This window comes from Poecilia formosa, unplaced genomic scaffold (genome assembly GCF_000485575.1).
Source record: "Poecilia formosa unplaced genomic scaffold, Poecilia_formosa-5.1.2 Scaffold1473, whole genome shotgun sequence".
Lineage (NCBI taxonomy): Eukaryota > Metazoa > Chordata > Actinopteri > Cyprinodontiformes > Poeciliidae > Poecilia > Poecilia formosa.
Window position 1 is genome coordinate 5596 of NW_006801412.1, and position 4521 is coordinate 10116.

At 37.6% G+C, this 4521-nt stretch overlaps 1 long non-coding RNA gene across 1 annotated transcript; it reads left to right on the forward strand.

Moving 5' to 3' along the window:
- The first annotated feature begins 2632 nt into the window (after window positions 1-2632).
- LOC103132891 (uncharacterized) lies at window positions 2633-3433 on the forward strand. The gene is made up of 2 exons (XR_475657.2): window positions 2633-2833; window positions 3045-3433. It is a non-coding gene; the product is annotated as an uncharacterized LOC103132891 (long non-coding RNA).
- Window positions 3434-4521: the final 1088 nt, after the last annotated feature.

Genomic DNA, 4521 nt, shown 5'->3' on the forward strand with positions numbered 1-4521 from the left:
AGGAAATACTAAATGAATAAGGGAAATTGGAAAATGGGAAAATATTTTTTTTTCAAACAAATGTTAAATGAAAAATAGATATAAAAAAATGGGGAAATAAAAAAGGGATATATGAGAAATTGATTAATGAAACTGGGAAATAGAAAATCGGGTTAATGGAAAAAGGAAATTGAAAAATGGTTAAATTAAAAAATAGATTAATGAAAAATGGGTAAATAGATAAAGGGATAAATGAAAAATGGACAAATGAAAAATAGATAAATGAAAAATAGATAAAAGAGAAATTGAGAAATAGATAATCTGAATAATAAATAAATGAAAAAAATTGGCTTAATGAAAAAGGTAAATTGAAAAGTGGCTAAATGAAAAATAGATGAATGAAAAATGGGTAAATGGATAAAGGGATAAATGAAAAATAGATAAATAAAGAGAAATTGGGAATTTGATATGAAAAATAAATAAATGAAAAATTGGTTTAATGAAAAAGCAAAATTATTTATTTAACAATTTTTTTTATTTATTTCACTCATTTTCTTCATTTTTTGATTTATTTCACCCATTTATTCATTTATTTAATTTTGGCTGAAATGGCTCTCCATAAACACTCGCATATTTGTAAGGAAAACTGATCTTCCGGTCATTTTATTTATTTTGTTATAACGCAGTGTAGCAAGGCAGAGTGTGGTAAGCAGTAGAGATCGACAACGTGGCGGACGGAGGACGGATATCAGGATGGAGCCATGAAGCAGGTATGTATTATGTACAGTCACTGCGTTGATTCCCGATTGTACAATGGCTGGTTGAGAATAATTTTAACTTATTTACTTATGTATTTTTGAGAAATCGATATATTTGCTACAATATTTTTTTAATTTTACATTTATTTCCACAGACTCCACAGAATGGGAGTCACATTTGTGTCAATCAGAATCTTCAGGAACGTCCTGATGTCCGTGACGAGGACAGAGATGCAACTGTGTGTGAGTATCTACTATTTTAGAATGTTGATGATATTTTATGCTTCAATATTGTTTATGTACATAATGTAATTATGCTATGTATTGACAATGCACAAAAATGTTTTCCAGCTGCATCCAGGACCTACTGCCAGTCATCCAGATGTTGGTCAAGAAAGAAGCAGGTAAAATTTATTACTAATCTAGAGATGTCACAATTCCTTGAATGATTAAAGCACTGTGATTTATTAAAATCCATCAAGGCAAATTATCTGCCTGAGTTTGTTAAATTATGTTCTACTATTTATTACCAACTGCTTTTAATTATTTTTTTCTTCCAATTGTTTCCAAGTGTTTTCTCTTTTTCATTAAAGTTTTTATTTTCTGTAAGTATGTATTAATATAATGTGTTTTGTTTTTTAGTTTTAATGTCTTATGTGAGCATACTAATGTGGTATGTTGGTGCAGATTCACCTTTTAGGTGAGTGGTGGGCGGCACCAACGTAGCCTTTAAAGCCAGGTGTGTGGGGCGCACTCACACATACAGTTGTTTTGAGCTGTGGAGACGGCGTTGTGTGAGTTTCTGTGATCCTGTCCTTCCTCAAGCATCAAGTAATGGTCTTCAGGTTAGTTTTGTGATTTTTCCTTCTGTTGGATTTTAGATTAGTTTGTGGTGATTGTGCTTCCTTTGGGTTCAGGATTGTGGTTGGGTTGGTGGTCCCGTTTTGCTCTCTGGGAGTGGGTGTGATCAGGCACACGTCGTGGGCGTGGAGCTCTTAACCGAGGTAGGTGGGTTCATTGTCAGCTTGTTGGGCTCGGTGCCATAGTTCACCTTAAATTTTGTTTTTAGATCCTGAGGTGTTCTGGACTTGGCGGTGGATTGTTGTGTGGTTTCCTCCCTCACTCCTCCTGCTGCTTCCTGGTGTGCGCACCTAGCCTAACTGTTCGTGGCGCAAGGGGAGCACAGCCACCCCAACACCGTTGTTTTGTCCCTGCTTTTGCTTTATGTCTTTTCAGCTGGGTGTCATTTACCCATTTGATTATTTATTCTTTATTTTGGCCAGGGTTCAGCCGTTTATGGTGAGTCTCTCTATTATTTTTCAGTACGTTTATTTACAATTTGTATTTTTTTTTTCCGTTTTTTGTTTGCATGTAGGTTTAATTTGTCAATTCCTTGCATGATTTGTTTTGTGACGGCTGAATGGTGGCGCAGTTGGTAGATCTGTTGCCTTGCAGCAAGAAGGTTCTGGGTTCAATTCCCGGCCCGGTCTTTCTGCATGGAGTCTCCATGTTCTCCCTGTGGATGCGTGGGTTCTCTCTGGGTTCTCCAGTTTCCTCCCACAGTCCAAAAACATGACTGTCAGGTTAATTGGTCTCTCCAAATTCCCCCTAGGTGTGAGTGTGTGTATGCATGGTTGTTTGTCTCTGTGTTGCCCTGCGACAGACTGGCTACCTGTCCAGGTGACCCCGCCTCTTGCCCGGAACGATAGCTGGAGATAGGCACCAGCGCCCCTCCCAATCCCACTGTGGGACAAGGGTGTAAAGAAAATGGATGGATTTGGTTTGTTCGTTGCTTTGCTCGTTTTTTTTTGTTTTTTTTTCTGTATTAATTTCTTGTTTAGTTATTAACTGGGTTTGAAAACAACTCGCCGCTGAAGGGCTGATGTGCAATATGTATTCTGTGAATGTAGCAAGTCTGTAAAAAAGGTGTATATTTCACCTCAAATCCATCTTCACTATTTATGTATATTTGTTTTTATTAGTTTCTGAATTTTATTTTGGTGGTGATGCTTTTATTTTCTTGCTTCCTGTTTGGCGTCATATCCTGTGTGTTCCCGCTGCTCTCCTCAGTTCGAGCCGAGCTGCGCTGGGGAGAGGTAAGCGTATAAAGTTGTCTTCTGTTTAAATGTTAAAATATTTGAAATGTTCTTAAAAGTATATTCACTGAGCTCACAACTTGTTATATTTTGTTGTTAAATTGTTTTATGTGTAACGTAGCACGTTATTGGGTATTTAATTCCCACATTAAAGACAATTATCGAGTTTACCGTCCAAACGCTTTTATTTTTGTTCTTTTGGTTGGTTAAGGTCTGTGTGGGGAGGCCAGAGCCCGGGAACTGCTGTGCTGAATTCATTTTTATTTTGAACAGGTATGTGAGTTGCTTTAAATGTCATTTGGATGTTAAATTTATGTGTTTAGTATATTTTCATATTGTAGTGAAGGATTCTTTTTGTGGTTTATTTGATTTGAACAGTGAAAGGTGTGGCTATTGATTATTATTATTATTATTTTAATTGTTTTGATATTTTACTTATTTGCTGACCTTAAGTTTTGGTTGGTTGTGGCACATTCCTGCCTCAGTTCGCGCCGAGCTGCGCTGGGGAGAGGTCTGTGTGGGGAGGCCAGAGCCCGGGAACTGCTGTGCTGAATTCATTTTTATTTTGAACAGAATAAACCCGCCTTCCTGCTACAAAACACCCTGGGTCCTCGACTGCTGGTTTCTTTCTTCACCTACACACACAACGCAGAGTACATACGACAGATGAGTCGGATGGAACCGGCTACATGAAGTTGTAAACTGTCTCCTTTAAAATACTATTGCAGGCCTATTTTAAACTTTTGGAAAAAATAATCCATTAATTTTTAAACATCATGATCCACCTCTCTTTGTTGTCCCGACCTGGCGTGGCCTTTTTGTAGATATTAGAAGCTGAATAGTCCTGGTTCCAAGATCTCAGGTGGCGTTGTTGGTTGCAATATTTAAAAATTTAATAGTAGACACCCCTATTGCCACACTAAGCTGGAAGTTGCCAAACAATTTCACTGTAGTTTCATAATGACTAAAAGATGCCTGTAGCTCATAATGATTGTCTGTTCTGTGTTAACAGCTGATGGAGGAAGGCAGCGAGTACTGGCAGCAGAGGAGGTGGCATTCTGGGAGGATGGCAGCTATGAGGCGGTGTCAGGATGGACCCCAAGTTCCTCCAACCAGGAACTCAGTGACATCAGGTCTACATTATAGGAAGAGACGTCAGGTCTATGCTACAGGAGAGATGTTGGGCCTGTCCTGAACGCAGCATAATGTTTGATCATGTTTGGACAAAAAAAACACTGCCAGATGGTCCATAAATGGACAAGCATTTATATCTTATTTTGTGTGCAAACAGTAAAACAATAAAATGAAATAAAGAAAAAAAAAACTTCTTTGTCTCTTTTATGTTCCTCATATATGAACATGTTGCATATAGGCAATATCAAATGAATATATTTTAGGGTTAGATTTAGAAAGATATAGATTTTTAAAAATACAGCATTAAAAATATTAATGATTGGGGCGGGGTTTATTTATAAAGTCATAAGTGCTGTTCAATGGGTACACATCAACCAACCAATCACATGTCAATGATGAACTGTGATGTCATTGTTTTTCATCCAATGACTGAGAATCCACGTGGGTCTGCTGAAGTGCCTTTGCATATGCTACCGGTAGGCTATTCGCATGCTAAGTAGAGTCGTTAAAACCATATACATAATATAAGCATAGACGCCTCATGGACCGCTCCG